The 12,156-nt window shown below is 38.1% G+C and overlaps 1 long non-coding RNA gene across 1 annotated transcript in view; it reads right to left on the reverse strand.

The window, feature by feature from the left end:
* Window positions 1–428: 428 nt before the first annotated feature.
* LOC112427734 (uncharacterized) overlaps window positions 429–12,156 on the reverse strand; it is a 64,252-nt gene continuing 52,524 nt past the window's right edge. The window contains exon 6 of the long non-coding RNA XR_011620667.1: window positions 429–587. This is a non-coding gene — a long non-coding RNA (uncharacterized lncRNA). The remainder of the gene's footprint in view (window positions 588–12,156) is intronic.

The raw sequence follows: 12,156 nt of genomic DNA on the forward strand, positions 1-12,156 counted from the left end.
GGAGATTTATACTTCTTTTTACCCTAAGTCTCAGATGACCTTCAACCCTTCCGCTGTCTGCTGGCACATTGCCGGGACAGACACTAATTGGAATTCCAGTTCTGCCAGATCTTTATGACTTACCATATGTTTTTCATTCCTGTTATGCCCCAGGGCCGAGTTTTCCAGTGGCATTTGAAGCAGTTTGTTTGCCTGCATAGGGTCTTACTCTGGCCCTTTAAGGATTCCACCTACTTGCTTTTTTTGAGTTAGCACCCCTTTGGGTGGAGAGAAATTCTTCTTTTGCCATTTGTGAGTTCTTACCCCAAGTCCCAAGTCCTCCAGAGGTTCCTCCTTTATGTCGAGAGGGCACATAAAGCCCTCTTGAATCCAAGGGCTGCTATTTTTGCGAGCACGAATATTCCTCTCACTTCCTTCCACTTCCTCCTGCAGTCTCCACTTCTCCAGTTACTTCCACACCCTTCTCAATATGCACCAAGACCTTCAATATTATATTTGAAGGGAGTGGAGAGGGAAGTTCAGCCCCATGTGGCAGTTATCTAAAAAACGGGCTTCTTGTCACTTAAAAGACCACGGGAAATAGGAATCTGAAAAAAGATAATCTTTTTTTATTTTATTATTTATTTTATTTTATTTTATTTTTTGCTGGAATGCTCTGAACGACACTATAAGGTCATGGAGACAAGGATACAGGCTGGCCCAAGGCCTTGGGTGCAAGGAACCCATAGGGGACAGAGTTGAAGGGTGGTCCCAGGCTAAGAGATTACCATTAGAACAGAGATGAAAGGTTAGGGGGTACATGATAAGATTGGTTATTTCAGAACCCCAAGAATGAAGAGGGGGCCCACTGTTCACTGTATATCTCCTCTACTCTCAAGTGGGCAATTGTGATGAGATGGGACCAAGGGTACACTGTAAGACTGGTTCACTCCAGGACCCAGAAGACGACAGGGGATGCCCCATTCAGGAGAGCAGGAAAGTAGAGGGAACACTTTTTTCTTTTTTTCTCCTTTATTCTCTCTTCACAGGTGGGTAATCGTGTCTCCATACCACAGGACATGAACCTTGGATGCATCCCCCAAAATCGAGAAAAGTTTGATTCCCCTAAACCTTAAAACAAAAAGACTAGTTTTCCTTTGTAATACTGTTTGGCTTTAAAATGAACTGGGAGGAAATTATAAAAATCAGCCTGGAAACCCAGTGCCCCTGTGCAGGAGGTCCTCAGGTTAGCCTCTTCAGTCTTTCATAACTGAGAGCAGAATAAGGAGGACAAGGGCTAAGCCTGTTAAGTGAACAGGGCAAATGGCATCCCCTCTCTCCAAAACAAAAGATTCACACTCCGCCTGACATTCCTGGTGGTGGGGAGCCCTCTCCTGCCCTGTTCATGTCTGACTAGCTACCTACTGTAACAATAGAATGTATACTTATCATTTAAAAATAAAAAGAATATAAAAAGCCCAGTATTCACCTTGCAGTTTAACAAATAGAACCTTGTCAGCACAGGTGAAGCCGTCCGTGTATGTCTAATGGATTACATCACCGTCTTAACCTCTCTCATTAAAAAATAAAAAAACCACTATCATAAATTTTATGTTAATCATTCTCTATCTGTTCTGAGGATTTTGCCATGGTTATTCCCAAACAATATAATGTTTAGTTTTGCCAGTTTTCAAACTTTGGATAAAATAAATCATATTGGATATATTCTTTTATAACTTGCTCTTCAAACTCAACTTGGGGAACCAAAAGGATAAATATAACTCTAATTTCTTGAATTCCAGCGCTGTATGGTATTTCATTGTTTCAATGCAGCATACTTTTTCTCAACTCTTTGGAAAGTGACATTCAAATGTTTTCAGCATTTTTATTCTTGTATATGGACCCTATTGCATATGCGCAAAAAATTCTAGGGTGAAGCTCCTCAATTTTTTTCTTGGCCTGAGCATCTGCTACAAACTTTTTGAAAATTCCCTCAAATATTTTTAAATACTTCTAGGTGGACATCTAAAATTAATCAACCGAAGTTTACAGTGTTGCAAAAACTGTAATATTTGTCATGCTGTAAATATGGTAAAACTTGGTGATAAGGCAAATTCTAACATAAAACCTTTAGTAATTGTCAACTTCTTCTACCAGTTTCTGTTCTCAAATGAGCTTTAATCTTCTGTGGGCGTAGGGGCTGAGAGCTGAGGTAAAGGAGAGGATAGAGCTGGGTGAGAAAACAGCAGGCAACACAGAAGGTGGAAAGTGGGTTCCTGTGTCTTCCAAAATCATTGGGCTGTAAACCAAAAATAAAATTCTAAATCCCTCAACCCGCTAAAAAGATCCCTCCTCTCAGTCAAGAAGATTCCAAAGAAACCTGAAAAACTAATTCAGGCCATGATGAAAAGGAGAATCAGACATGACTCACTCTACCTTTCTCCCTTTGGAACTCAGGCAAAACTGACCAGCATTAACGTTAAAACAGAGATCTTAAGACTGACAAAACAGACTCTTTGCAGCAATAAGATGCCAAATTCCAACCTGACTCTAATATAGCATCACATGACAGATACCAGGCCTTCAAAGCATTTTACCCCAAAATATATTTCTTTGTCATATTCTGAAATGGCCCTGCAAAGCTGTCTATTGTGAGGGAAATTTACATTCTGTAGATAACATTCTTCTCTTTCCAGGTCCTTTTCTGATCCTGAAAGAGACTAGTGAAGAGTGTAACACCTTTTAATGGTCTGAGTAAGAAATATCTGCCATCTATTGCTTCTAAGGGAGGCTACCTATGAGACTTCATCTACATAATAACAACCTTGGTCTCCATAAACCCTTATCTTAACCTAGACATTCCTGTCTATTAATTCCAGGTCTTTTGATAATAATGGAACTCTTTCAACCAATTGCCAATCAGAAAATCCTTGAAGCCACCCATGACTTGTAAGTCCCCACTTTGAGTTTGTTCTGCCTTTCTGGACCAAACCAATGTATATTTCACATGTATTGATTAATATCGTATGTGCCCTAAAACATATAAAACCAACTTCAACCCAATCACATTGGGCACATGTTCTTAGGACCTCCTGAGGCTGTGTCACAGGTTACAGTCCTCACATTTGGCTCAGAATACATCTCTTCAAGTATTTCACAGAGTTTGGCTTTTTTTGGCCAAGAGAGCCCAGGCTCCCTAGATCAGGCTGAGAAGATGGTCCTCACCTAACAGAGATGGCTGGAACAATGCTACAATTGTTCTGGGCATTTCAGAAAGTTGCAGGACTCAGAAACATTTCCTTTTCTATTAAACCTGGAAGTGAAAAAAAACTTTGCAAAAGAAAAATTGCTGAATTCTGTGAATTCTGTTTTATGCAAAAATTTACTTAGTAATCTGGCATCTTAAAAATTTTCAAGGGCCCATCAGCTAACAATTTGATAAGGTCTTTTGTCAATTCATTTCAAAGTAAAGAATTGGAAACTATTTGACTAGCAATAACTTTTTCAGTCATTTTAATTATTCATTTTTTTCAGTTTCTAGGAAAGATAGCAAAGATACTTTATTATACATCAATTTCAGGAAGGTTTAACAATAACTATTCATTGTACCTGTAACTTTTTCACTTGGAGGTACCTTGCTTAAGCTGATGCACTTGGAAAAAGTTGTGACAAGAAAATATTATCTATTTTCATTAAATTTTGCTGATATATTTTTGATAAAGTGCTTTTATCATATCATGTGCTTATCATGTATTAAAGTATTTTCTTCCAAACCTAAGAAATAAAGATAATGCTATTTCAATCGGTGTAAAATATCTGCCAACCTGAAATAATCAAAAGAATTGGAATCTAGTTTTTTGGTTTTTTTTTTTTTTTTGAGACAGAGTCTCTTTCTGTCGCCCAGGCTGGGGTGCAGTGGCACGATCTCAGCTCACTGCAACCTCCGCCTCCTGAGTTCAATAGGAAATCCAGTTTTAAACAGTTTATTGAGGCTAAAAGCTGGGAATGGCCATCCTGGGAAGATGGATTCCAGAGAACTGGGATCAGCACTTCAAAGGTAAATGTTAAGGTCTTGCTTTTATAGGCAGAAAGCAAAAATAAAAATTAGTAGAATTGTAACATTTTCTACACAAGGATGATTTGTGAGTTACAACAATTTAATTGGTTACGTTTGTTTTCTTTTTGGAGTAGCTTGTTTTCATTTCCTTTCCAGTTTAAAAGAGTGTATTTAGTATTCCATCCTAGACAATGTGATAATCACGAAGACTTTCATGTGTGAGAGATAAAAGAGGGAAGTTAATCTAAATTCCTATTTGTGTCTTTAGTCCATTTATCCATTGGGAATAATTTGGCTTTTTTCTTGCTTACTATCAAGAGTTTAAAAAAAAGATATTACGCATAATAGTATTTTGTCAATTATATGTATTAAAAATATATTCTTTTAAATAAAATAAAAATATATTCTCCTGGTTTGTGGATTAACTTTTCACCACGTTTGTAATGGGTCTTGATAATCAAAAGTTGTCAATTTTAATGTAGTCGAATTTGTCAATTTTTTTTATGGTTTGTGCTTTTTGTATTTCAAGAAATTCTATCTCAAAATCATAAAACCATCTCTTATATTCTCTATTAAAAGTTTGAAAGTTGTATTATTCACAATAACTACTTAATCCATCTGGATTTGATTTCTGTGCCTGAGATACAGGACTCATTTTCATTTCTTACCATCTGGATTGATAATTGTCCAAGTATCACTTACAGAATCCCATCCTTTTTCACTGATTTTCAGGTCCAGCTCAATTATGAAGCAAGTGTCCATATATGTAGAGATCTGATGCTGGCTCCCTGTTTTGTCCCATTGCCCTGCCTAACTATGTATTTATCAAAATTATAATATCTTGATTACTTTAGCTTCATTATAATGTCTTGATATTCAGAAGGGCAAGTCTCTACTGCACCTGGGTAGGGACTTCATCATCAAAAGTGTCTTGGCTGATTTTGGCACTTTGCCCTTTGTAGCAACCATAAAGTATACTACTTAGGTCTTCCCTCAAAGAGAGAACCCTCCAATGGGGAGTGCAGTAAGCTGGAGATGTCTTCAGAATTGGCCTCAGCTTTAAACCTGAGGCTATGCGTTCACAGACAAGTCCCAGCACTGAGCACAATGGCGGCTGAGGGTGGGCTCATTGTGTTGGGCCAGATTGAGACTCCTATGTAGGCAATTATTTTAACAACACTCACCAGTGTGGGCCACTGAAAATTTCTCACATTTGCATTGCAGACCGAGGCTCTTCGTGCCTCTTTTCCTCCCTCTCTCCTTTTACAGGGATCAGATAAACATGACAGTCTAAAGGCCTTCCCTGTCTACTTCTACTTTCTCTTTCTTTTTACTTTCCGAGGCATTTCACCCAATAAACCCCTTGTACCTCTCACTCCATCATGGCATCTGGTTCCCACAGAACACAACCAATGCACAATCCCTGGAAAACTTTTGAACTTCTCAATCATGCTCCACAAGAAAATATGTTGAGATATACGTTGAAAATGCATTGAATCTATTGCTCAATTTCTAGAGAATTAACCTCTTTACAATATGAATTCTTTCTGTACGTACACCTGCTATGTCTATATATTAAGTCTTCTTGATATCTTTCATTAAAGTTTTTGTTACAAAAATAATGTGTAATGTCATTGTCAAAAATGTATCCCTTTGTACTTTGTGTTTTGGTTAAGATTATAACTGCATACTTAAATTTTTATTTTCTGGCTTAAATCAGCTTAAAGCTGTTTTTTTGTTTGATTTTTTGTTTGTTTGTTTTATGTTGTGTTGTGTTGCTGATGTAAAGAAACACTTTAACTTTTGTATCTGATATACATAAGCATTACTAAACAGTCTTATTATGCCTTTTGCTTTGCTTTTACCTTCATTAGGTATCCTTTGTAAACAGAATTATCTGTGAATTATGGCAACTTTGCTTCCTACTTTCCAATCCTTGAAACTCACTTATAATTCTCATCTAATTTCATGAGCTATGACTTCCAATAGAAGATTACATACAAGTTGCAACTGGCGGAGTGGAGAAGGGGTACATCCTGGTCTTGTTCTTGAACTTAAGAAAATTCCTTACATTTTTTTCCTTTGGGTACACTGTTTGCTGTAGGGTTTTTATAGATTATTTTATTAGTTTAGGAAAGTTTCCATCTATTGCTAGTTTTTGAGGTTTCTTTATAATAGTGAATGATATATTAGACTCCATTGTATCCTGACTCCTATTATTCAATTCTGTCTTTTACTCCAGACATTGCTGCAGAAACCAGCTTGTGCAGTATAACTAGGCAACACTTGCATTAGTTGCACAGTGGTGTTTGATTACCAAGATTTTAAAATTCCTTCTGCTATTATGTTTTATACATGCTATTTATTCCCTTTTTCTGTTTTTTATTGCCTACACACTTATTGAATTGATTCAATTTCTCTCTCTCTAACCCCCCACCCCCCGCCACTCCTTCCCATATGCTTTCCATTCTTCCTTCTTTATTAGCTTGGAAATCATGTACGCTGCCGCTATTCTTTTGTTGGTTTTCCTAGAAATTTTAAAATGCATACTTAGCATTTAACTTTTTAACAAGTCCAGAGAAATATACTATCTTTATCTTTCTCCTGCACAGGATGATTTTTGAGTGCTACTAACTACAAATACCACTTGTTTATACAGTACAAGTATTCAGAATTTTATTTCTACTTTGATTTCTTTCATCTCCACAAGTTAAACATATCAATATTACTACTTAGAGTTAATGCTTGTTTAGATCTACCCACACGTTAACTATTTGAATCTTCTTCTGGAATTATTTTTCATCTCTATAAATTGCATTGTTTAAGAAACTTCTTTAGGCTGGGCACCATGGCTCACATCTGTGATCCCAGCACTTTGGGAGGCCAAAGCGGATGGATCACGAGGTCAGATCAAGACCATCCTGACTATCACGGTGAAACCCCATCTCTACTAAAAATACAAAAAATTAGCCGGGCATGGTGGTGGGCGCCTGTAGTCCCAGCTACTCAGGAGGCTGAGGCAGGAGAATGGTGTGAACCCGTGAGGTGGAGCTCACAGTGAGGCTAGATCGTGCCACTGCATTCCAGCCTGGGTGACAGAGCAAGATTCCATCAAGAAAGAAAGAAAAGAAAGAAAAGAAAAGAAAAGAAAGAAAGGAGGGAAGGAAGGAAGGAAAGGAAGGAAAGGAAGGAAAGGAAGGAAAGGAAGGAAGGAAAGGAAGGAAGGAAGGAAGGAAGGAAGGAAGGAAGGAAGGAAGGAAGGAAGGAAAAGAAAGAAAGAAAGAAAGAAAGAAAGAAAGAAAGAAAGAAAGAAAGAAAGAAAGAAAGAAAGAAAGACTTCTTTAATGAAAGCCAAATGAAAAAAAATTTTAAAAATCCACATTTTGTTTGTTTGAAAATGTTTTTATTCCGAAGTTATTTTTGAAAACAATTCTGCTTGCATATGATTATAATTTGAGGGTTCTTTTTCCTCAACACATTGAAGAATTTTTCATCTTCCAGGTATTTTTGTTACTATTAAGAAATCAGTGGTCAATCTAATTTTAGTTTCTTGGTACATTTCTATCTTATATCTCTGACTCACTCTAAGATCATCTCTTTGTCTTTACCAATCTTCAATTTCAATATATGTTTAGGTATGACTTACATTTTAAGTGTTCTGCTTGGGATTTATTGGACCCTTGACTAAGAAATGGTATATTTTGTTAATACTGGAAACTCTCAGCCATTACCTTCAAAAATATTACTTCTTTCTCCTTTTTCTGTCATCTCTTTATCTATAAATTCCCCTAGATTTATCTTTCACTCCCTAAGTCTTTCATATTCTTTTGTTCTTATCCATATTTTCCTTCTCTTCCCAAGGTTCACTCTGTGTAATTTTCTCATGCCTTTCATCTTATTTATTCTCTCTTTTGCAATGTCTAATTTACATTAATCCATATACTGAGTTGTTAATATTAGTTTTACTTTCCTTAATTTCCATATATCAAATATGCTTCTTTCCCACTGTGATGGGTCACTTACGGTAGTCTTTTGTACTGTTATCATTTTTAAAATATTCTTAGATTTTTAACATTTAAACATGTTTGTTTTGTATTTTATATCTGAAAATTCCAGAGTCCAGGGATATTATCCCACATTTTTTTTGTTTGTTGACTTATTCATGATATCTTTTTTTGCTGATGCTTTTGATGATTTTTGTGTTCACGTGTGTGTGTGTGTGTGCGCGCACGCACATGTACAGCACACATATGTATGTGACCTCATCTTCTGTGGGATTTTATAGGTGATTAGTGTTTGAGGTCTGAGTTTAAAGTCTTTTCTTCTAGAAACAATTGGTATTTGCTTCTGCCACATTAATGGAGACCCTACAAATCCAAAGTGAAACTGTGAACTAAAAGATAGAGAGGAGAAAGTTAATGAACAGTCAAGCAGCCAGTTAGAGTAGGTCCTTGGTAAAACTCCTTAAAACAAAGAACAGCCTGGAAATCAAACTGCAGGCCCCAGATAAGAGAAAGTTCATGTCCTTGAATGGAAATGCTTACTCTGTAAACCCATATGAACAAATTCCACTCCTTTTCAGAATTTTTCTCTTCTTGGCACATCTAAGTCTGTTACTTTTCACCAATTGGTCTCTTACTTTTCACCTATTTTACATATGCCTACCTTTCTCTAACTGGCCATGGGTGAAGTCTTCATTTACATCAGGTGAATCATAGCTTCAGCCGTTGATTGATCCTGAGCCAAGGTCCCTGAACAAGCTTTCACTTCACTCCCTGATTGGTCCTGGGCCAAGGTCTGGGGCCAAACCTTCACCTCTGCCTCCAATTGGTTCTTCACACTCTCATACCTCTTTCTAAGTGGTGCTTTCTCCAAAATGGCCTACAGACCAGTCAGCACATTTCTCCCCTTTCCAGTCCATAAAAACCCCAGACTCAGCCTCATAGCTGGCAATTCTCTTTCTGGCCCCTTCTCTGCTTGAGGGAGCTTTCCTCTTTTGCTTATTAAACTTTCACTCCAACTTCACCCTTGGTGTCCATGCTCCTTAATTTTCTTGGATGTGAGACAAAGAACTCTGGGTAATACCTCAGACAATGAAGCTGCTTCAATAGATATGAAGAAATTAGAAGTAATGTAATCAGGGAAACAAAAACAGAAAATATAAATGAAAATTAAATGACACTTTAGCTAGGGATTTTCATGACTGTGAATACCCAGACAGTACAAAATTTCTGTACATACCCAGATGAATTTGAATTTGTAATTAGTATTCTTAGGGTAGACATTGTTTTAGGCAGGTAAAACTATTGTATGATAATGTGAATATATCTGTCTCACTATGCATTTGTCAAAACTCATTCAACTGTACTGCACAGACTATGTCTTAATGTATGCAAATTAAAAATATATATTATATATATTTAAGTGGTCAGGCGAATCCTAGGATGAAACACACAACGTGAAAAAACAATCTAAGTGTATTATAAATGTATGAAACATCTTCAGTGAAGAAGTTGGAGGGAAGGGAAAGGTACTCACTTAAGTACATTTGGAAATGATTAGAGTCTATAAAACTAAAAACAAAATTAATTATACATAAACACTATACTCTAGCTGATAAAGTTGTTCCTCCTGGTTGCACAAGTTAACAATTCTGATATTACTACATATATATGCTAGAACTGAACAGTTAAGTAAATGAATGGCAGATGGTAAGAGCAGGTTTCTCACTGTTATAGTAGGAGGTTACAGGCAATCCAGGGGAAAAGCTAGAATAATTCCTACGATTTTGGACTGCAGTTGGAGACATCAGTAAAAACAGATACAGATTATATCATCTGTATCAATATTATGCAAAATATAAGTACAATTAATACAATTAATATTATATCTATGTGTAGATATTATATTAATAAATTTTATGCATACTACTTATGTATACATGAATTAGTATACACACATTTATTTCCTTATTCTGTCAACTGAGAGGCCTGGAACTAACAGCACCCTAATAGCAATGAACACACTTAGCCCAGATCTTGGTTTCTAATATCATTCTCCAATAAAAGAAACCAGGTAATCCTGAAGAAATGGCTGATTCTAGCACTGGGGCAAGGAATACACAAGATGAGACTATACCATCTTGCAGTGCCAGAAAGTAAGGAAATACTAAAACACACACAATGATGGAGACATATCAAAAAGAAATAGGAGCTCACAGAAAGAGTTCCAAATAGCCAAAGCAGCTTAAACTTATTATAATCCAAGGTATAAAATATATGAACATGGGTCCACATTGACACAATAGATAATAGAATAAATAAAATAATTGTGGGAGAAGAGACAAAATCTCCCATACAGAAAAATTCTAAATAGTCTAGAAAGATACTAATAATTGGGGGATCCGTTCCAAGATGGCCAAATAGGAACAGCTATGGTCCGCAGCTCCCAGCATGACCGATGCAGAAGACAGGTGATTTCTGCATTTCCACCTGAGGTACCTGGTTCATTTCACTGGGACTGGTTGGACAGTGGGTGCAGCCCAAGGAGGGCAAGCTGAAGCAGGGCGGGGAGTCGCCTCACCCGGGAAGCACAAAGGGCCAGGGGATTTCCCTTTCCTAGCCAAGGGAAGCTGCAGCAGACTGTACCTGGAAAAACAGGACACTCCCACCCAAATACTGCACTTTTCCCAAGGTCTGAGCAACTGGCAGAAAATGAGATTCTCTTCCATGCCTGGCTCAATGGGTCCCATGCGTACAGAGCCTTGCCCATTAACAGCACAGCAGTCTGAGATAGAACTGCGAGGCAGCAGCCTGGCTGGGGGAAGGGCGTCTGCCATTGCTGAGGCTTGAGTAGGTAAACAAAGTGGTCAGAAAGCTCAAACAGGGTGGAGCCCACCACAGCTCAGCAAGGCCTACTGCCTCTAGACTCCACCTCTGTGGGCAAGGCTCAGCCGAACAAAAGGTGGCAGACAACTTCTGCAGACTTAAATGTCCCTGTCTGACAGTGCTGAAAAGAGCAGTGGTTCTCCCAACACAGCGTTTGAACTCTGAGAATGGACAGACTGCCTCCTCAAGTGGGTCCCCGAACCCTGTGTAGCCTAACTGGGAGACTCCTCCCAGTAGGGGCCGACAGACACCTCACATAGGAGGGTGCCCCTTTGGGATGAAGCTTCTGGAGGAAGGATGAGAAAGCAATATTTACTGTTCTGCAATATTTGCTGTTCTGAGCCTCCGCTGGTGACACCCAGGCAAACAGGGTCTTGAGTGGACCTCCAGCAAATTCCAACAGTCCTGCAGCTGAGGGACCTGACTGTTAGAAGGAAAACTAACAAAGAGAAAGGAATAGCATCAATGTCAACAAAAAGGACATCTACACCAAAACCCCATCTGTAGGTCACCAACATCAAAGACCAAAGGTAGATAAAACCACAAAGTTGGGGAGAAACCAGAGCAGAAAAGCTGAAAATTCTAAAAATCAGAATGCCTCTTCTCCTCCAAAGGACTGCAGCTCCTTGCCAGCAACGGAACAAAGCTGGATGGAGAATGACTTCGACGAGTTTACAGAACTAGGCTTCAGAAGGTTGGTAATAACAAACGTCGCCAAGCTAAAGAAGCATATTCGAACCCATCACAAGGAAGCTAAAAACCTTGAAAAAAGATTAGACAAATGGCGAACTAGAATAAACAGTGTAGAGAAGACCTTAAATGACCTGATGGAGCTGAAAACCATGGCACGAGACCTTCATGACGCATACACAAGCTTCAATAGCCAATTTAATCAAGTGGAAGAAAGGGTATCAGTGATTGAAGATCAAATTAATGAAATAAAGCGAGAAGACAAGGTTAGAGAAAAAAGAGTAGAAAGAAATGAAGAAAGCCTCCAAGAAATATAAGACTATGTGAAAAGACCAAATCTACGTTTGATTGGTGTACCTGAAAGTGATGGGGAGAATGGAACCAAGCTGGAAAACACTCTTCAGGATATTATCCAGGAGAACTTCCCCAGCTTAGCAAGACAGGCCAACATTCAAATTCAGGAAATACAGAGACCACCACAAAGACACTCCCTAGGAAAAGCAACCCCAAAACACATAATTGTCAGTTTCACCAAGGTTGAAA

Source organism: Macaca nemestrina, chromosome 3 (assembly GCF_043159975.1).
Source record: "Macaca nemestrina isolate mMacNem1 chromosome 3, mMacNem.hap1, whole genome shotgun sequence".
In the NCBI taxonomy this organism is placed as follows: Eukaryota; Metazoa; Chordata; class Mammalia; order Primates; family Cercopithecidae; genus Macaca; species Macaca nemestrina.